Here is a 22,639-nt window from a genome sequence, read left to right on the forward strand (position 1 = left end):
GTTTATGTGACATGGGACCCTATTAATAGTTTTGATTCAGGAAGACAGCTGGGTAGATTAGGAATGAAAGAGAGTTGGAGAATTTTTAAATAGGAAACCTGAAAGTGTTGGTTTCAAAATTAATCCTGGAGCATAATTTAAATTTTCAAAAGCTCTCATTCTTTCCCCTCAATTCTCCTCTCCACTTCCCCTAAGCCCACCCCCTCCAAGAAAAACACACACAGTCCAATTAATAAATTGGATATGCGATAGGTTGAAAGGTAGGCAGGACTGATTGCAAAGTCTGATAGTGCAGGTAAGCTAGGTGAGGAGAACTGGAAGTCAGCGAGGGGTCAAATGGAACACTGCAGGGGAAGTCAAACATCATTGAGCAGTGGCTGGTCCTGAGATGAGATTGCAATCAGTAGATTGCACAAATTCAATTTGATTGGCTGGGTGAACACTTCTGGTCCATAAGCAATGTCGTCAATGTACATGAGCTGTGTGGTGTAACCTTTATGCCTCACTCTGTCCTTTTTTTTCACCCTATGATCTGGATTGCTCACTATGATCTGCCTGTAATGCTCACAAACAAAGCTTTTCACTGTACTTAGGTACATGTGACCTAAATCAAATCAAATCAAATCAAATCAATCCAGTTCTTTTTTCCTCTTTACATCTACCAAATTCTAAAAATCTGGGAATCCTGCCCCATGACTGTTAAAAATAGAACTTCAGTTAAAATGGAAGCATGCACCTGACTTAATATATTGTAATGCTTACCCCACATCCTGAAAGTGTGTGTTGCCTGTTCCCAGCTTTCCTTGGAAAACAAAATGTCAGCGAGCTTTGGTCTGCTTTCCCAATTTTAAAATTCTAATGCAACAGCTGCTGCCTCCTCCACCTACATGAAGGGTTTAAAATTACCAGATTGTGTATTAATTGCCAGACAGTTTGGCTAAATGGGAAATAGGTATAGAAATGGAGAGCATGAAAAACTGACAAAGTGGAACAGCCGCAATTGACCCAGGAGCCTGGTAAAAGAAGAAAAGAGTAACTAGGTACCAAGAATACAGGTCACCTTCCAGCATAGTGTGGTCAAGTGAGAGGAGCAGAGTCCTCACCCCAAATCCTCATCTAATCTAATCTCACTCTGTATCTCTGCAATCCTGACATACTCATTCCACATTGCCATTATTTCCTGCTGGAAAGAAACCAGAGTTATATTTAAGAGAACATTAAGCTCCAGGGTACTGCTCTTACCTGCGTTTTTTTGGAACTATGGTGAAAAGAAATCATTGTTTGGAGTGGGGCAGAGAATCTAAGCCACAAGTGACAGATGGCTTAAACTGATGCTTAGCTCTCTCTCTCACACACACACACGTTTAACTAATCTGCACTTAATTTCCTCCAAGAAAACTATAAGTTGTTGGAAGATATTTATACAAATTCCTGCCTCATGACGGTAGTATAAAGGGTTAATTATACGTATCTAGATATGTTACTACACACCTCTGCAGCAGGTGGAACTTGAATCTGGGCCTCTTGACTCAGAAGTAAGGACACTACCACTGCTTGATAAGACCCTGCAAAAGTTAATTACATCTTTGCTCTAAACATACTTACTGAGCACATGCTGAGGAAGCTATGTCACAGTGAAGTCATTATATGCCTGTACAATCGCCAATGTCCTCTCTATCTTGCCTTGTAAATAATTATATTTAATAAAGGTTGTTACAGCTCACTTAGGTGAGTGTAGATATCATCTTACTACAATAGAGAAGGGGTATTTGACAATCTAGTTTCAGGTGTAGAATGACATGATATAGTCCAAGTAACTAATAGGAGATAAGTTTTGGAATAGTCCTTTATCCCACATTGCCCAATCAGTGAAAAGTTTCACATAGCCACAGAAAATTTTCCTTAGTAGACAGTTAACTTAACTGGCTGCCAACTGCTGGTAGATAGGTAACCTCTCAAATACTCTTCTGCTTCTAGGAAAATGGCCCAGGGGCAGGATGATGCTGGCAAACTCAGTAGAAAGCTTGAATATTTGTTTAAAAACATCTGTGGAATCTGAAACAATATAAATTGACAAATATAATTTTGAAGAATGGTTGAAAGATTTATACTTGTACAAATTCAGCCCAATGATTAGTTGTTGACTGTTCTTCTACGTTTCAGGTCTAAACTTTATTGACATGCCAGTAATTTCTCTCGGATAGGGAAACTCCCCATTAAAACATTTCCCTCTGAGGAAGGAATAAAGATCATGCATTGAGTAAACTGATGTCACACTTGTGCTGTTTGCACTGCAATGATCTTGCTTAATCATTCCATTTGTTGCAAGATGCTTCAAATGAAATGGGTAGAATGCAACATCATACAGGATCGGAAAAGGGAAAAGATTTCTAAATGTTTATATGTTGAAATCCCAAGTCTGCTCTTACAGTTCTAACTCATGAGTACAGATCAAGTGAAGCAAACACAGGGAGTAATGATTATTCCAGGCTGAAGAGATGGAAACGTCTTGCTTTTATACCTATAAGAAGCATGCGGAAAGCCAGAGTGGACAATTTCTACGGTCTGCAATTCAGTCACAAAAATAACTTGTAATTAGGCATCTGTTGATAGTATTAGTTGGCACTAAGTTTAACAGTGTTGCTATCTCAAGTTCACACAGGAGTTGTATAGCTATAACATCAGAGATGAAAATGTATTATCAGGATAGAAATTGTTTCTGCTTGTTCGAGAAATCTAAAACCTGGAGGGACAAAGTCTCAGGACAAGGTGTTGATCATTTAGGACTGAGATGAAAAACAAATTTGATCAAATAGTTGTGAATCGTTAGGAATTCTCTGTTGTCAGAATTCTATTTTAAATATATTTAAGGCTGAAATGGATAAAATTTGGGGGGGCTTGGGAATGTAATGATATGAAAAAAGAAAATGGAGTTGAAATCCCAATGGACAGTGGCAGAGGCCTGACATGCCCTATTGGTTGTTTCTGGGTCCATTTATTTTGTTCTTGTGATAAAGTAAAAGAAAACAAGATTTCATAACCTGAGAAGAATCCAAAGCATTTTAATAGTCAATAAAGTACTTTTGAAGTACAACCTTTGTAATTATTTTAAAATGGCAGCAATCAACTTGTGCTCTCAACACAGAATTATAATTAATTATGATTGCATTGTCTGTTTTTAGTTACTTTGATTTGTGGGATAAAAAGTGTCGGGATACTTGAGTAATCCCCTACTTTTCTTCAAGCCAGTGTCATGGGATTTGTTTTTTAATATTTACCTGAGAAGGCAGGCAAGATTTCAGTTTTATATCTCATTCAAAGGATGGCATTTCCTACAGCACAGTACTCCCTCTATACGGCAGTGAAATGTGCAAATCTCTGAATCAGAGGTCATGCTTTCAAGTCCTACTTCAGAGGCTTGAGTTCTGCATGGAGGCTTGGCTGACACTGCAAATTAGATCTGAGCAATTTTGAAGCAGATCCTCAGTGAGAACCTCATCAAACTATGCAGCACAATTGTCCCTGCATGAACAAAAATAAAATGAAAGTGAGTGAACTAAACTGGACAGTCGTGAAAACAGCTACAGTATTTGTGACCTTTGAATACTAAGCACCTTGGTTCCCAAAGGACTGTTTTTTTTTTCCACAGGATGGGGTACAGAATGAATAGTGCATGCAACTGAAGAGATAGAATGAGAGGTTTATAAAGTAAGATGAGACAGATCAGGAGATTCAACCATTTTGTGCTTCTGAATCATCATAACACATCCTAGGTTTGTTAACTGGCACTGATAATTTGCTTGATTTGGATTATTGCAGTGGTGATTATTGCAGTCTTGGTGACTGCTCTCACCATCACATCATAATTCAAGCAGGATATAAGTGAGCTAAAGTTCAGGTTTATAATCCTTCAGACTTGCTCGTAATTTCCTTTGCAGTGCATTAAACAGAGGCAAAAAATAAATTAGATTATTCCCATAATTATCTCAGTTAAATGAAATTGAATGGAAATAGCCATTCAATAAAGAGTGTGGTGTCCTGTAGAGCAGAACAGCTTCTTTTTAGTGCTGTCTTCTGCAACAATAGGTTTCTCATGCTTGACTATGTTAACATGGTCTGTTATCTGAACGTAGGATGACTTTGTCATTGAGGATGGTTTTGAGGACAGGCTACCACAAACCACCACACAAAGCTACCATTAAATGTTCTGCAAAGGCTCAAACCCAACAGACACTGCTGGGTAATCTGCTCAAAACTAATCTTGGCAATTTAATCAAATCATTTTAAAACATATTATGGCAGTGGGGCTCAAATGACGCAGTTTTTTGAAGCACATTCCCAGATTAGCTCAATGAACAATGTGTAGGGCTTCCCACACTGGAGAAAACCTCTGGAAATTCAGTCCCATTTCCTTTTAAAATTCATTAATCTCTAACACAGACACCATCCTTCAGACCAGATTTATAACGAGAACCACACGTTTTGAGAAACTACTCCCAAGATGTCATTTTGAATGTTGGTGCTACATGTGTTTAAAAAAAATCCTTTCTCATCATGCTTAAGTCTAATTCGATGTATCTTGTTCAGTTATTAAGTTATAGAATCATAGACATGTACAGCATGGAAACAGACCCTTCAGTCTAACTCGTCCATGTCGACTAGTTTTCCTCACCTAATCTAGTCCCATTTGTTAGCATTCTATTCATGTACCCATCCAGATGCCTTTTAAATGTTGTAATTGTACCACACTCCACCACTTCCTCTGGCAGCTCATTTCATACAGACACTGCCCTCTCCATGAAAAAGTTGCCCCTTAGGTCCCTTTTAAATCCTTCCCCTCCTTACCTTAAACCTATGCCCTCTAGTTTTGGATTACCCTACCCTGGGAAAAAGGCATTGGCTATTCACCCTATCCATGCCCCTCATGATTTTATAAACCTCTATAAGGTCATCCCAGAGCCTCTGATGCTCCAAGGAAAACAGCCCCAACCTATTCAACCTCTCCCTATATCTTAAATCCTCCATCCCTGGCAACACCCTTTCAAATCTTTTCTGAAGCCTTTTTAAGTTTCACAACATTCTTCATATAGGAGGGAGACCAAAATTGTACACAATATTCCAAAGTGGCCAAACCCAATGTCCTATGCAGCCACAACATAACCTCCCAACTCCGATACTCAATGTTCTGACCAGTAAAGGCAAGTGTCCCAGATGCTTTCTTCACTACACTGTCTACCTGTGATTCCACTCTCAAGGAACTATGAACCTTCACTGCAAGGTCTCTTTGTTTGGCAACGTTCCCTAGGACCTTACCTTTAAGTGTACAAGTCCTGCCCTGATTTACATTTTCAAAATGTAGCATCTTGCATTTATCTAAATTAAACTCTATCCCATGACTTCTCTTGTCATTAGGTAGCTTGAAATTATTTTAGCTTTCATGACTCAAAGGCTTTTAGAGCTATCGAAGCACTTTTTGAAATGTGGTCAAAAGGAAATGCAGCAACCAAATTGCACATAGCCATTATCACAATGCTGTTCGTGGGATTTTGCGAAGTAATCTGTGTTTTTGGTGAAGTTGTATGAAGTAGAAACATTGACCAGAAACAAAGGATAATTGCCCTTCTTTTTATGAAAATATTATGGAACTTTCACATTCATTTGAGCAGCACATGTTCCCCCAACACCATCTCCTGCTGAAAAGAACCAATTGCAAGGACTCACAAAGTAATTCAATGAGAACGGAAAATACTTTTATAAAATTGTGTGTAAGTAAGAAAAAAAAACTTTTTCTACAATACAAGTAGTAAAGCACCCATTAATTATTGCTGATATTATTGTGGCCTATGTTCCAATGCACATGAAACTTGCATTTTTCACATTGTTACTTGTTGGTAGATTGATAGGTTAGCATTTGTGCAAATTCTACTTCTTTTTGACCTTATCCTAAATCCAAAAACACCTTCTCCTTCACTGACCTGACAGTAATTGTTGCAACTCTAATTTCACATTAACTGTGATGGATTGACTGGAGCACAAAGTGTTTCCTTGTGTTTTGTTTTATTATTATATTTTTGGTCATAAATCTTACAGTAGATTATTTTGGCTTTCCTCTTTTGGATTACCCTTGTGGATGTGACCAGTGGGATTGTCTACCCAGGCAATCAATATCGCAACATAGATCTTAAAATTGTCACAGGAAATTGAACAGTAAGCTGTTTGGGTTCTTACTGCTCTGCGCTTATACTTTCATAAAATCAATGCGAAAAGAAATGGAGCAAAACCTCAGTTATCTTTGTACCTTACATACGTCATATATTCATTGCATGAACACTAAGCTAACGTACATACATGATGAGTTTATTTTAATGAAATGTTTGGTACCTTAAAATATGTATTGAGGTCATTTTGCTAAGACCTGAAGTAGACAAAATAATGCTTGCAATTTATTGCTAACTTTTCTCTTAATGAATACTTTATGTTTCTACTAGTAATTTAAATATCAAAGTTAGTTGGTCTGTTCTGTATTTTTCAGGGAAATTTCCAAATATTGAGTACCCTTTCACCAATTGCCAATGCTTGTTTAGTTTCTTTTAATAAAACTGAAACTTGAATTTAAAGTAATTGGCTGTCAGACATATAACTGGACAAATGACATTTTCTCTAATGCAAAGTTGACTGAGTTTGCTTCCTCAAGGCTACAGTTTCAAAGCCAGTTTGAACTAACCTTGCAGTACATGTACCAAAATGAGTTTGGAACAGGAATTTAAACTAAAAGTTATCTTTAAAAAGATACTTTTGCTTGTTACCTGGGATTGAAGCAGTAGCTTTAGACTAAAATCAGTTAAGAGGACATAGTTTATTTTGTAATTGCAGTAACACACCATGTTCTAGCCTTTGTCCATTCACACATTGGATGAGACAAGCAATGGCTCATGATTAGAAGTGTGGAACATGTATGACTATAGAAACGGAAGAAGGCCATTCAGTTCCTCATGCTTACACCACCATTATATTAGATCAGGACTGATGGCTAGCTTAACTCCATTTATACATCCTGACACGACCTTCCTTGATGTTTTTGCTGATCAGAATCTTGAAATTTGTAAATGATCAACAAGATACAGTTTTCTACAGTTGCTTGTGTGAACTTGTTTGAATTGCAAATTGTAACCAATTCTGCTACAATGTGCATTTCTTCAATGTGAATTGGCTAGAACACTATTAAATAGACCATTATTTGTAGAACATGACTTTTTCTTATCAGTATTGGCTATAATGTGACTCTGGTTGCATTGGTTTAAATGGTGCTGCTACTTGGTGTTTTTCTTATAATGTGGGATCACATGGGAATGGAACTATTTTGTTGTATCAGAACCAACTGTACCTTCACTTCCTGAAAGGTTACCTGACTGTTGTTCTGGCCAACTTTGATCCTTTGTTGCTGCTGAGCTAAGATTTTGTAAAACTTTCACTTAATTCAGTTTTTCTGTAACATTAGTGTTCAAATTCAGCATGTGTGAAGGTTTTTAAACCCGAAAGATGTGGACAGGCTAATGGAGAAGCAGATAATTATCCCCTAAATTTATTCCTGACCAGAGGACTGAATAACTAGTACAGGGAATGCATCAACACCATTTTAAAAACTGTGCAACCTAACAACTCTCTTGCCAGTTTAGAGAGATCAGCAAACTAGGTAGTGCAGAGTTTTCTAGGTTTGATTCCTGATCTAAATAAGAATATGATTGATAGGAAGAGGATGAAGTATCCTGTGGTTCCTGCTTCTGTTCAGCATTTTTGTGAGACCTGCCAGAAACAGGGTACAGGTGAGCTTCAGGTAAGAAATAAAATTAAAATTAAAAATCTCACTCATCAAAATCGAAAATACTGAATTGATGTACAACTCCACTAGTTCCACTATTACACATGGTGTAAAAAGTTACATCATGTTGAACAATATGTAACCCATTTTTAACAGTACACTGTCAAAATTATTGCTGACCAGCTTCTGATCCTGAAAATCTACATTTTTATTTGTGGACTGTTATATTTCTATTTTCGATGGTAAAAAAAACTCTAGAGACTTTTTCATTTGTTTTTATGTTTGTTAAGCTTTATACCCACACATGTATGCCAAACTTTATTTCATTTTCTGTATTGTTATGAAAAGGGAGCATTTGAACTTGCTTGTTACTTCCTTGTTTACTGTTGATGAGAAGTCTTCAATGTGATTGGCTGTTCAACTTGCTTGATGACATCACCATGGTTGACTGTCTAAGATCACGTTTAGTTGATGCCAGAATTCAGTTCATGTTGAGATACTCAAAATCAACAGATGACATCTCCCAAGATCATTGAGGATAGCTTTCTTACAGACTAAGATGCAACTTTTTTGTGAATACTGGCTTTTCTTTGCAGAATTGATTCTTGAAATCTGATAATCTAAATAATTTCTTTAATCACAAATTCCAACATTTTCTCTGTTTAGTTGTGTACCTTTCTCTTTTCTGTCTTCCTCCCTTTTTGAATAGAAGAGTTATATTTACTATCTTCCAATCTAATAAGCTCAAATCAAAGGATGGCCAAGGTTTTGTTGAGAATGCTAGACAAGCACAACTTCTGGTGCACAGATAAACCTCCAAAGACTTCATATAAAAATGTAGTTCAACATCAGAGAATCCCGACAGTATAGAGGTAGGCCATTTGGCCCATCAAGTGCATACTGACGCTCTGAAGAACATTCTACCATGATATACACCCCATTCCTGTAACCCCACCTTTCCCATGGCTAACCCACCTAGCCTGCACATCCTTTGACACTATGGACAATTTAGCATAACCAATCCACCCTAACTTGCACATCTTTAGACTGTGGGAAGAAACTAGAGCACCCAGAGGAAATATATGCAGACACGGGGAGAATGTGCAAACTCCATACAGTCACCTGAGCCTGGAATCAAACCTGGATCCCTGGAGCTGTGAGGCAGCAGTGCTAACTACTGAGCCACTGTGCTGCCCCACGGATACCTCTGCTAACTACAAGTATTGTTTGCATTTGCAATTTTAAATTTCTGTATGTTAGTTTTAGATCTCAGAACAGTGTTAAAACAAAAAAAAACTGTGGACATTGGAAATCTGAAATGAAAACAAAGTGGTAGAGAATCTCAGTAAGTCTGGCAGCATGTGTGGAAAGAAAAGCAGTTAACGCTTCACTGAACTCTAAACATTGTCAGATTATGGATAAATCTGCTTTGTGGAATCTAACTTGTCCACTCTTTTGCTGGCATAGTGTGGGATGGGAAGGGGTTTTTGAAAATGACCCTGTCTTATTATCTAAATAGAATGAGAGACAGGTGCCTGAGAGGCAGAATTAATATGAAAATCCCTCTTCTGTTGGACAATTACATGACAAAGTCTGCTTGTTATTTTCGAATGAGTGGAACATGATTTTTCTTAATAAATGGGCAGAATCATATAGGAATCTGAGCGACATAGGCTATGGTGAGATTAGTGGCAGTATTGGATGAAAAGGCTGGTCAGGCCTCAGTGTTAGTTATACCCTATTCCATCTTTTGACAAGCAGCAAAGTGAATTTCTCACCAGGCAACAGTGTGTTGCCAATTAAGGGCAATTATTGCTTGTTAATTGATAACTTACCTCATTAACATTAAGCTCCGAAAGGTGCTGAGGGTGGTTAGTGAAGCCGGAAGGTGGGTAGGCCGTCCTGACTGCTGTCACCCTGGGCGGGTACCGGGGCGGGCTGTCCTAGAGGTGGTCGAAAGGTGTGTCAGGGCGGACCGAGAACTGGAAGGGGCATGGGGTGGACCGAGAACCGGAAGGTGGGTAGGGGCGGGCTGCCTTAGAGTGGTCGGAAGGTGGGAGGGGCGGGGGCTTGCTGGGTCTGTATTGTCTGCACTTTTGTATGTAATGGTATTGTCTAATGTACAAATGTCATTGTCACTGTCTTGTCATATGTGGAACTGGGATTTGAGGTTTGTCCTCCTCTCCCTGTAAATTGGTTGAACGGTAGGGTTCGGGGCCTAGCTTTGCTGCTTCTCTCCCTTGTAAAATTGCTGTCTTTTGTGTACAGCTGTCAATGTTTTTTTTGTAAACTGTTTTGTAATTTGTTTAATAAAATATTAACAGGAGATTTGGCACCTCCTCAGTTAGGGGACTGGCTCTGTGCTGGCTGGTTATAAGCTGGTGCAATGTGCACAAATAAATACAGAGGAACTGTGATTATCCAGCAAAAAAAAATTAACATTAAGCTTCCTGACTAACCAAACATATTAAGTTAGCTAGATATTGAGAAAACCTGGAAGTTAGAATGATTAACTGGTGAATTTAGCTATCCATTTTTTCTGAAGGACCGGACATGAATATCTCAGGGCATTCTCAATGGGCACCAGCTACACGAACCATACATCCACGGATATTGGCATCTGATATGTGCCAGCTACTAACAACACTCTTGGCACATTCTAATCTATTCACGGGATTCTTCTGTACCTCAAGCAGCACCAGCATCTATCATTGTAATGCTGCTACAAGGACACTGTGTACTCAGGGACATGCATACAGCTAATGGATTGGACAAGGCTGCATCTCCAGGCTCCTTGCTTGCTGTGTAGCCCTCACTCTCTCTGAGCCTTCTTGGTGGTTCAGAGCATCCTTGCATTGCCTTGCCATTTCTTTTGGAAGTATGCCTCCTCAACAAGAGCTACCATGCTCATATTACTTCTGTATTACCTTGCCATTTAGCACAGACACAAAGGCAGGAAGTTTGTCATGGTTGTTAACGGTCCTCAGTTGAGTCGAGGAAGGAAAGCCATGCTCAGGAGATCTCAGCACAGTAAGTCAAGGTCAGCCTCCAATACAAGTCCAGGAGCCTGAGCTTGGTCAGTGAACTACTTGGGGTACTCAGAGTCAGGATTCACTCCTTACAAGGGTTGAGGAGCTGAACTTTTGGCAGCCCATCAAATCGTTTGATTCTTCCTGCCTGATTGTTTTCCTCCTGAAATGAGAGAGAGTCAAATGTTAAGGTGTAGGGGGGAAGCAGCTTGTACTTTTGGTACAGATAGGAATGTAGTCTGAGCGAGTGAGTAGCCACTGTGGGACCTGCTTGGTTAGTGGTGTAGGGTAGGTGCCAGTGATCATGGGAGGACATTGAAGACAATAGACAGAGGGGTACAGCATTGGCCTTGGAGGAAGGTGAGTACAGCAGCAGGACTGTATCATGCAGAAGGGTGCATGTGAGGTATTGGAGAAAAGATGGCAGCACTTGTGCTGGTGGAGTAGAGGTGGTCATTAATGTTCTACCTGCATTGCTGTGCAGTCCTTCTAACAGCTGACTGCACTAACCTGGATGGTTAATTTGGACCAGACTGGCATGGTCCGGTGTCGTGGAATCCTGGGCTGGTCTTGGGTAAGAGGATGCCCCAGCTCTGCCCCATCCTGACCAGCAAGACCTTCAAGTCCCGGCAAGCTAAGTGAGGTGTCCATTTCCCTCTGGCATGTCCAGGGCAAATATATGAACTGTGCAGCTCTGATGGTGCTTGTCCAGGTGCACAACTGACTTTTAAAACTGGCTGCTGATGCTAGAGCGAATTGTTCTGAGAAAACTGCATGGGGAAGTGGGATAGGTAATTTCAGGTGGGTTTGTTAAGATACGATTAGGAAGCTTGCTAGGCCTCATGGCGAATGATCCTCCAAAAAAATTGATACAATTTGCACTTCGCCAAAATAATGTAAGATTCAGCCCATTACACAATACAAGTTTAATACTTGCAAATTTCAGAGCTAGGACTTGGATCTTAACTGCAGATAACAATGTAGGTTTGTACATTAATAGCTTAGATGAGTAAGGTATATTGAAGACTTCAGTAAGTAAGTATTCCTTCTAAATAGCCTGAACGTGATACATTGATAGGTAAGTTGTCATTTCTAGGGATCGAGAAAAGAAAAAGTTAAGTTTTGAACTCTGGACCTGTTATAATGCTGTTGGTTTTTACCTACCTTTTTCTTCCTTTTAACTCCTGGCTCATTGGAGCATGCTCTATTAGACCAGCCTCTCAGCTTCCTCTCCTACCCTAACTTGCCTATCTCATATAACCAGACAACTGTCTCCTATATCTACTTTATTTATTTTGCTCTCTCATTTTACTCCTTTTTGTTTTGTCCAGTGTAACTTCTATCATTAAGCGTTTCCTGTTCAGCATCAAATCATTCAGTGTGTCTGATCATTATGTTCTCCCTTCAACCCTTCCCTCTAGTCGTGGGCTCTCCTCCTTTCAAATGCTGCTCATCTGTAATATTTTGTAACATTTCCCATTCTGGACAAGAGTTCATTCTCAAAATCTGGACTTGGTTCTAGTTGGCTATGTTGCTTGACGTTTTGAGAATTTCCCTAATTTGCTGCTTTCATTCTGATTTCCATTCATTACAGTAGTTTTGCCTTTGGCTAATGATTAAGACTTAAGAATTAAAAGGATGGTGGATAAAAGTACATACTTGACTTTGTCTGCCCAGCATGGTTATTTCTGAAGAGTCTATCATACAGCAATGGATTTTGCTCTACTAAGCTATTTCATCAGGCTAGACAGGACACGTCACACAAGTTTCCAATTATACATTCAGGTTTTGAATTAATAACAATAAAACAATTAACTTTTCTCTGGAAAATTGAAGACTAAGGGGTGACCTGTTTGATAGGTTTACCATGAAGAAGATACTTCAACATTTGGGGTTAGGCCAATACAAAATGCCATGAATAGAAGATAGTCACTAATAAACCCAATGGAGAATTCAGGGGAGAGGGTTTATAGTCAGTCTGTTCAGAGATGTTATTACACAGATCTGGAGCAGATGGGATTTGAACCCAAGACTTGCAGCTCAGCAGTAGAGCCTCTACCACTGCACTACAACTTGTTTTCCAACAGGGTAGTGAGAATCCTGAACTCAATATCACAAGAAGAGGTTGAGACATAAATGTATTTTAAGGTTCAGTAGGTGAGCATGAGGGAAAAAAGGACTAGAAAGATATGCTGATGGGGTAACATTGCAAGAAGCTCATTTGGAGCAAAGCAACAGGTTCTATGCAATTCTGTGTATTGTTAGCACAGGGTGAATTCACACTTATACTATGCTACCTTTGAAAATACATGTCCTTGGACCTTCCGCAGCTGCTGAGATGTTAGTTGCTGGCACAGCAAAATACCAAAAGTATTTAATTGACCACATTATAGAATGGATCCAGCTTAAATGAGATGACTCTCTGACTCATCTAATGTCTTTCTCTACCTTCTCCTCATAGCTCTGCATATTCTTCCTATTTAGATAATAATCCAATTTACCCTTGAATGATTCAGTTGAACCTATTTCTTCAACATTTTTGGGCAGTGCATTCCAAATCCTAAACATTTACTACTTGAAAATGTTTTCTTTATGTTGTAATGCTTATTTTGCTAAATATATTTAAAGTTGTATCTTCTTCTTAATGCTTCCTTCAGACAGTTTCTGTCTATCTACTCTATTCAGATCCTTTAATACTTTAAATACCACCTCCCAACTTTTCTTCTCCAAGAAAAAGAGTACCAACTTCTCCAATCTATCTATGTAACAAAAGTTCCTCATTCCTGGAACCATTAATGAGATACACTCTATTCTAATACCTTCACTTCCTTCCTAATTAATCACATCTGGAAGTAGATGTAATATCATTGAGGCTGAATCAATCTTCTACATATGTTTAACATAACTTTCTTTGTTTCATCTATCACTTTACTCTCCTATTTCATCCATCCATCTACATCATTTAGAAGTTCTACACTATCATCCTCGTGGCTCACAATATTTACAAAACTTTTAAAATTCTACAAATTTTGAAATTTCCTGTACACCAAGGTCTATATAACTAATTCTAACAAAATCATTAATATATAAAAAGATGGTCTCATACCTAGCCTAGGAATTCCAATATAGACTTCACCCCAGTCTGAAAAATATTCATGATAACTACTTTGTTTGTCCTGCATTAGGTCATTTAACACTTCAGCCATGCCCACTGATTCCATAAATAAATCTCATTTTTGGACCCTGATCAGCTCACCCCTCCTTTCACCATTGTTTTTGTCTCGACTATTGATTTCCCTTTTATGCTAGCTGCCAGTCTCTTTTCATGTTCACCTATTGTTTTTCATATCTGCTTTTCTTCAGTTCCTCCCTGGTTTTCAGATGTATATTCTACCTGACATTTGTCAAAAGAACACTTTTTCTTCATCATCATCATCCCAGTGTGTTGTTTGGACATTCAGGGAGTGCTGCCTTTCCTTTAATAGAAATATATCTTGACTGTGTCCAAACTACCTCTTCTGCAGAAGAATCCATTTTTCATTTACTTAGTGTAAATGTGTCAGAATGGAATCTATTATCAAACATAAGAAAAATCAACAGTGGTTAGAATATGAGAAAACTCCAGGCATGATTCTACGGGGATTCTCACATTCCACAAACAACAGTGAAAAATGCTACTGAGGATTTCCAGTGCTGTTGTGGATCAGAGATCCATTAATTAGGTTGCTTGCATATGATTTTTGTTTTAATGTTCTCTTTAAATTGAGTTGAAGAGTCTCATCAAGAGAATTTTTTTAAACTATTCATGACCCAGTATCCCCTTAACTTGCTTTTTTTTAATAGAAAGTGCTGGAGGAACTCATCAGATCTGGCAGCATCTGTGGAGAGAAAGTCAGAGTGAATGTTTTGAGTCCAATATGACTCTTATTCAGAACTGCATTCCCTGTTCCAAAGAAGCGCCTTCTTAGACTCGATGTTTGCTCTGTTTCTGTCTCCACTGATGCTGGCAGACCTGTTGGGTTTTTCCAACATATTCTGTTTTAATTTCAGATATTTGCACATCTGCTTTATTTTGCTTTTATTTTATTATTTTTAAACTTCATTTATAGGTGCCTTAATTTGAAATGTGTTGGGTTGGAGCAGCTGACGGGCCTTGCTTTATCACTGTGCATCTTTCGGCACACTATTTTAGAACATAGAACAGTATAGCATAGTAAAGGCCCTTCAGCTCTAGTTGTTGTGCTGGCCTTTTATCCTACTCTAAGATCAGACAAACCTATATACCCTTCATTGTACTAACTTCCATCTGCCTATCCAAGAATTGTTTAAATGTCTTTAATGTATCTGACTCAACTACCACTGGTGGCAATGCATCCCACCCACCCACCACTCTCTGAGTAAAGATCCTAACTCTGACATCTCCTCTAAACCTTCCTCCAATTACCTTAAAATTATGTGTCCTCATGGTAGACATTTCTGCCATGTTTTGGGAGTTCTTTCACTTTTAGAAGAATGTGGAAGGTCAAGTTACTTCTGTTGCAGGGCACAGCAAGGTTTGAAATGGCAAATGAGAAGACTAGCTGAAGTCAGATTCAGAAATGCCAAACTTAGGTTTTAAATTTTGTTCACAGGAAAAGAAAGGATGAGGGAGAGGTGGGGTGGTCCAGAACTTTCAGACTTAGGAGGTAACTGAATATGAACAGTGGACAGTGCATGATATTGACAGTCAATCACCACAAGTAAAAAGGAAATTGAAGTCTTTTGCAATTTTGGCTGCAATGTTAGATTTGGGCTATATTTAACCAACAGGACCTGTTTTCAATATGAGACGAAAGATTGTCTGTTCTGATAATCATTATATTGAATGTGTTTATTCCATGGCGCTATGTTATAAAATACAACACATGCAGCTGTAATGAATGAATAATTGTGTGTACTATATTATTTACAACATATCAATGCCATTTTGGGTTTTTTTTGCCGACACTTGTAAAGGAAGTCATGATATCCAATAAGCAATGAGCCTTTAGTTTGCTGACCTTCACTTCAAAATGAATAAGATAATTCAAGTTGTGATTTGATTTGAAGGGCAATAGAATATTTCTGTTGAATACTTTGTAATTACTGTTTCTGTTGAATCGTTCTCCTTTTACACTGCATTTCCAACAATCACTCAACAGACGTGGAATTATTAAACCCATTTTCAAATCTTTTGATTTGATTTCTTTTGGGAAAAACTGCACACAAAATATGACCTTTGCAGTCATTGCTTGACAACAGAATTGTACCATTGCTAAATCATTTGAAAAGTACCAGAGGCATTCCTTGAGCACAATTCTTTTGTGGTTTCATAATTCTAAATAGCTCCAATCTCTAGTGAATTTTAAATACATGAGAGTGATACAGAAACATGATTCAAAATTACTTTATTATGTGAGTTAAAAGGTACCAGATTACTTTCTGGCTTTAACTAGGTGAACACTATTAGCAAGTTTAAAGAGATGGAACTGTTTGGGGTAGTGGTTGACACATTAGTGGATCATTTGCAGATCTAACAGTGGTCTCAGAAATTGGTGCTCTGAAACATTGCACCTGAGAGAGATAGAATACGAATATATAGCATGATTCCTCATTTAACGGGATCTTAACTACTTCCATGTGCATTAATCCCCAAAAAGAAGCCAACATTCTTTGGCAGTTCAGTCCATGTGGGCACTTTATCTTGGCTGAGTCAACAATAGTGAGAAATGATGAAAAGTAGGAAATGATCTTTCAAAAATTGTGCAACCTACAAAGTTTTTTTTTTAAATGAAATTTTGTACTTTTCCTTATTTTGGTGACTATCCATTGCCCCAGTTTTCCAATGCCCTGAAACTTGTTAAAAACAATGACTGCAGATGCTGGAAACCAGATTCTGGATTAGTGGTGCTGGAAGAGCACAGCAGCTCAGGCAGCATCCAGCAGAGATGGGAGGTGCCATCAGAAACCTGTGGAATCAGGAACGGACTCGAACGGAATTTTCCAGAATTGAAGATTCCACTAGACAATTTCTCTAATTCTGGAACCCTCCAAATGCTTTGATTTTAAATTGGGTGATTTCAAGGGTTCCAATGAAATCAAGTTAGTAGGTACTTAGGAAAGTTTATTCTATTAATTCCAACGTCTAAGCCCTGAGCCACTATTCTATACTTCTAACAAACCCCCAACCACGCCTCCCTCCAGAACCTTTTCAGCCAGTCAAGAGATCAACCCACCAAATCTGCTTTATATCTGAGACCAAGTATAACTGCTCCAATCCAACACCCAGTGTACTTGGCCCTGACACCCAGTGTACCCATTCCAGACCCAGATCGGACATCCAGTGTAACTGCTTCAACCTAATACAACGTCTAATTGTACAGACCCAATCCCTACTTCCTCCATTTCAGACCTGACCCCATCAACATTCTTCCACTCCACACCCATGCCCCCTTCCTCCAAGAGCAAACACTTTTCCCAAACCTGTCTCCATACCAGAATCCCCTTCCTTTCTGCTACCCTAGTTACTCTATTTGTTACCCCATGCTCTCCACTCCGATCTAACATGCCCTCATATCTCTTCCTTAGGTCTGCTGACCCTTTCCCCTTCGATGCACCCAACTGCCCATGCTCTAGCATCAAGCCTCCTTCACTCAGCACTGGACATGCTACCCCCACCAGTGGATTTATACCCCTGTGAGACAGCAATATGACGTATCTTCCTCTGGTTCTGCACTGTAGAATTATTTGTTGAAATGGAAGTATGGCTCCACGTTTCTCTGGGTGCCCTGATCAGAAATGCAGAGCTCCTTCCTTTCAATAAGAAGGTAGAGGCAGATGGGCAATCCACTTCTCAGAAAAAAAAATGATGTATTGTTGTATAATCATTGACAATGGCAAATTAAATGGCTTATTTTTGGTTAGTGACGTAACCATGCAAGATAATAGGGAGCATAACATCCATTATGGATAAGTTATAAAAATGTATGAAAAAGAGACACTAAGAGCATTTAATGTGTTGATGAGGTGGACCCAGCTTGCTTTTGTTTGTCTTATTCGAGAGTGTATTGCTGGGAAAGCATAGCAGGTCAGGCAGCACCTGAGGAGCAGGAGAATCAATGTTTCAGGCATAAGCCCTTCATCAGGAATGAGGCTTGTCAGACCCCTCCCATTTATCTCTCAGCCGCGGCCCACAAGCCTCATTCCTGATGAAGGGCTTATGCCCGAAACATCGATTCTTCTGCTCCTCGGATGTTGCCTGACCTGTTGTTCTTTCCCAGCAACACATTCTTGGCTTTGATCTCCAGCATCTGCGGTCTTCACTTTCTCCTTTGTTTATCCTATTGAATCTTTAGAGAGGTGACAATTAAAGCAGAATCAGGAGTGTATTAGGATTTTAGCAATATGGGACGAAAGAGCTTCGAGCCTTCACTATCACAAAGGACAATATATTTGACAAACTAATGGGAATAAATGCAGTTCAATCATCAGGACTTGATGCTTGCATCCATGGGTTTTAAAGGGCATGGCTTCAGTAGAGGCATTAATGGGAAACAGTACAGAGATCATTGAATTGCAGGAAAGTTCCAGTAGTTTGGAAAACTGCTAATGTGTTGTTGCTGTTCAAGAAGAGAACCAGATAGAAAACAGGAGATTCTTGTCTTATCAACCTCATATCTATTGTTGAGTTCATGATTAAGGAAGAAATAGAACATTTAAATGAATGGGTACAGTGTAATGTATCCACATTTTCTGATGAGAAGTGGGTGGGTGGATACATTGTGCTGAGGGCATGAGGAATCTGCAAGGAAATACAGATAGGTTGAATGCTTGGGCAAAACTGGACACATGCAGTTTAATGTCAAGATTGAAGTGGTGCTGGAAAAGGACAGCAGGTCAGGCAGATCCGATGACTAGGTAAATTGACATTTCAGGCAAAAACCCTTCATCAGGAACCCTTCATCAATTTACCTGCTCCTCGGATGCTGCCTGACCTGCTGTGCTTCGCCAGCACTAATGTTGACTCTGATCGTCAGCATCTGCAGTACTCACGTTCGCCTTCATGCACATTAATGTAGGAAAGCATAAGGCCATGCACTTTGCTTGGAAGAATCAAAGGGAGATTATTATTTAAATGGCGAAAAAAACTTCAAAAAATGTGCAGCACACATATCTGGGTATTCCTGTGCACAAGATACAGTACTTGCAGCATGCAATTCAGAAGGCAAATAGACTTTCAGTCTTTATTGTGAGGACGTTGATTTTTAAAAATAGGGATATTTTATTTCAGCTGTGCAGGGTGTTGGGAAGGCAATTCTGCAGAACTGTGTACAGTTTTGTTCCATGCATTTAACAATGGATGTACTGGTATTGGAGGTAATTCAAAAGAAAGTTGTTAGACCGATTCCTGTGTTGAAGGATAGACTTCTAAAGAATGACTCAACAGATTAGGCCTTTATTCGTTAGAGTTTGGAAAAATAAGGGGTGATCTTTTCGAAGTTTACAAGGTTCTGAGAAAGCTTGACAGCATAGCTGTGAAGAATATGTTTTCCATTAGTATAGGAATATTGAACTAGGGATCATAGGAATAAGGAGGAAATCATTTAAAACTGAGATGGAAAATATTTTTTCTCCCAGAGGGTAGTAAATATTTGGACTTCTGTACCTCAGAGTTGCAGAGGTTAGATCAATGAAATAACTTAAAAAGGGAGAAAGTTTTTTTTGAATTATTGAAGAGTTGAGGGCCATGATGAGCTGGTATGAAAGAGGATTTGAGGCCTGGAACAGATCAGTCATGATCTTGTTGAATTGTAAGCAGGTTTGAGGATCTTGAGGCCAACCCCTACTCATGTTTCTGATGTTCCTGCATAAAATTTCAGAAGACTTTTGAGAAGGTTCTAAATGAGAGGTTGTTAACAAAACCAAGCATGAATGGAATTCTATGTATATTTTTGCCTTGCATTGGAAATTATTTCAGAAGCAGCAGGGCAGAGAGTGGGATACTGTGGTACAATGCGATGGCTATTTCTAAAGTTTCTGTTTGTTTGAGTCTCAACTTTTCACCATATTCAGTTATGACATGGACTAAGGAATGAAGAACCATATATTCAAATTTCTCCCCTTCATTGGAGTGATACAATGAAGAATGCATGATTGCTTTGTAGAACACCTTTATTGTATCTATAAAAATGACTCCAAGCTTTCAGTTGCCTGCCACTTCAACACAGCACTGTGTTCCCATGCCAATAATTCTGTCTCAGGCTTGTTGTGATGCTCCAGCCAAGCTCAGTGCAAGCTGGAGGAACAATATCTCATCTTCCACCTGGGTGCCCTACAGCTTTCAGGACTAAACATTGCATTTAATGATTTCGAGTGTGAACACCATGCTCCATGTTCGTTTGTCCTGTTCTGTGTGGTTGTCCACTCTCCAAACTTATCATCAGCAATCCATTTTATCAGAACTTTGCTCTCTCTCTCTCTCACACACAGTCTCTGTTTCTCATACACTCTGTCTCTCGCATACACACTGTCACACACTCACATCTGTGTGTGTGTCACACACACACACACACACACACACACACACACACACACACCACTATTTCCCCCCAAACCACCTTCGACCCCCATGTTCTGTTTGGTATGAAGCTATTAGTGACAGGATGTAGTACAGATGGGAGAAATAAGTTCGAAAGATTCAGTAAATGTGTAAGACTATAGTAAATAGAGTTTAATTTGAGAGAATCTCCTGTGGGCACACAATAGATGTCATTGTCTAACTGGTAAGAAACAAAAAAAGAACGATAGAAGAGCAGGGATGAGGGATTCCAAACACAAAAACATACATGCGTCAAGACAGTAAAGCTTTTATAAAAAGAAATATTTGCATTTTCTAGCACTTTTCACAATCACCAGACATCTCACAGTAGTTTAAGACTGGTTTGGAGTTTTGGATTTGTAATCACTGTTGTAATGCAGAAGTTGTGGTATTTGGACACAAATTGTACCTTAGATTAAAATCTGGAAATGGCATCTCTGAAAAGTCATCTACAGGGCCTCCACTTTCCTGATTTCAAAAGGGAAAGGGCAGAAGCATGGGCAGAACTTCCATTGAGGCAAATTCCTGGTCAAACCTATGACCAACCTCAAATAACGAAAGCTTTGCTTGTTTTGATGGCTGTGTTATTTTCACAGTTGCCCATATACAACAGGTCTACTTTTGCTGTGTTCCAGTAAAATCGCCAAGGGGAGGAAAGGCCAGAAGTGTACTGACTTAAAAAGAAGTTGCTGTACAGACATGTGGAAATTGCAGAAGAGTAGAGTTCTAGGAAAGGTAACTGAACTTGGGTCCCTCTATGTCACAAATGAATATCACTATCTGTTTCCTGACAAGGGTGCAGCACTCCAAAAACTGGTACTTCTAAAGAAACCTGTTAGACTATAACCTGGTGTTGTGTGACTTTTAACAATTTCCAAACGGACACACTTAATAATGTGAGAATGCAGGATGGACTGTTTTTGAGTCTCAATATGTAGATCTTTCTGTGATACCTTGAATAAACTTTTAATATTCCTTATTTTGCATGTTGGTGGTCAATATATCAACAAATTTAGTTCAGAGTTCAGAAGAAACAAATTTGTGTCAACATATTAGTGTTTGTGTTTTGCTGAAGCTTTATTCACTCCCATCAGCAGAATGAGGTTTAACGTGGAGTGAGTTTCCAATGGAACAGCCCCCAATGAGTTAACATCCTCCTCGACAGATACAGCTGGGAGCTGTGAAGAGTTTAACCAACTGGCCTTATTTCTGCTGGTCCAATTTTACACCCATTGTGAAAGAAAAAGATTACGTGTCATCCATCAGCAGGGATTGCCCATCCTTGGTTACCTGATAAGTCATGAAGAGCAATTTTTGGGATGATCCTGGAGAAGAATTGGAAGAGTAGCTGGGGCAGTAAAGCTATAGTTTATGTTGTCAGGACCCCACATAGCACTCCTCTTCCTCTATATCCCAGAAAGATTGTTTGTGTTCCCCTTCCACCCTACCAACCTTCGCATAAACCAAATTATCCGCTGACATTTCCATCACCTCCAACAGACCCCACCACCAGGAATATATTTCCCTCCCCACCCCTCTCCGCCTTCCACAAAGACCATTCCCTCCATGACTACCTGTTTAGGTCCACACCCCGCTACAACCCACCCTCCCATCCTGGCACTTTCTCCTGCCACCACAGGAACTGTAAAACCTGAGCCCACACCTCCTCCCTCACCTCTATTCAAGGCCCTAAAGGAGCCTTCCACATCCATCAAAGTTTTACTTGCACATCCACTAATATCATTTATTGTATCCGTTGCTCCCGATGCGGTCTCCTCTACATTGGGGAGACTGGGCGCCTCCTAGCAGAGCGCTTTAGGGAACATCTCCGGGACACCCGCACCAATCAACCACACGACCCCGTGGCCCAACATTTCAACTCCCCCTCCCACTCTGCCAAGGACTTGGAGGTGCTGGGCCTCCTTCACCGCCGCTCCCTCACACCAGATGCCTGGAGGAAAAACGCCTCATCTTCCGCCTCGGAACACTTCAACCCCAGGGCATCAATGTGGACTTCAACAGTTTCCTCATTTCCCCTTCCCCCACCTCACCCCAGTTCCAAACTTCCAGCTCAGCACTATCCCCATGACTTGTCCGGACTTGTCCTACCTGCCTATCTCCTTTTCCACCTATCCACTCCACCCTCTCCTCCCTGACCTATCACCTTCATCTCCT

At 39.6% G+C, this 22,639-nt stretch overlaps 1 protein-coding gene across 6 annotated transcripts in view; it reads left to right on the forward strand.

The window, feature by feature from the left end:
• pcdh11 (protocadherin 11) overlaps window positions 1–22,639 on the forward strand; it is a 738,007-nt gene that overhangs the window by 431,860 nt on the left and 283,508 nt on the right. The gene's annotated exons all lie outside the window — the stretch shown is intronic.

This window comes from Chiloscyllium plagiosum, chromosome 15 (assembly GCF_004010195.1).
Source record: "Chiloscyllium plagiosum isolate BGI_BamShark_2017 chromosome 15, ASM401019v2, whole genome shotgun sequence".
Classification (NCBI taxonomy): Eukaryota; Metazoa; Chordata; class Chondrichthyes; order Orectolobiformes; family Hemiscylliidae; genus Chiloscyllium; species Chiloscyllium plagiosum.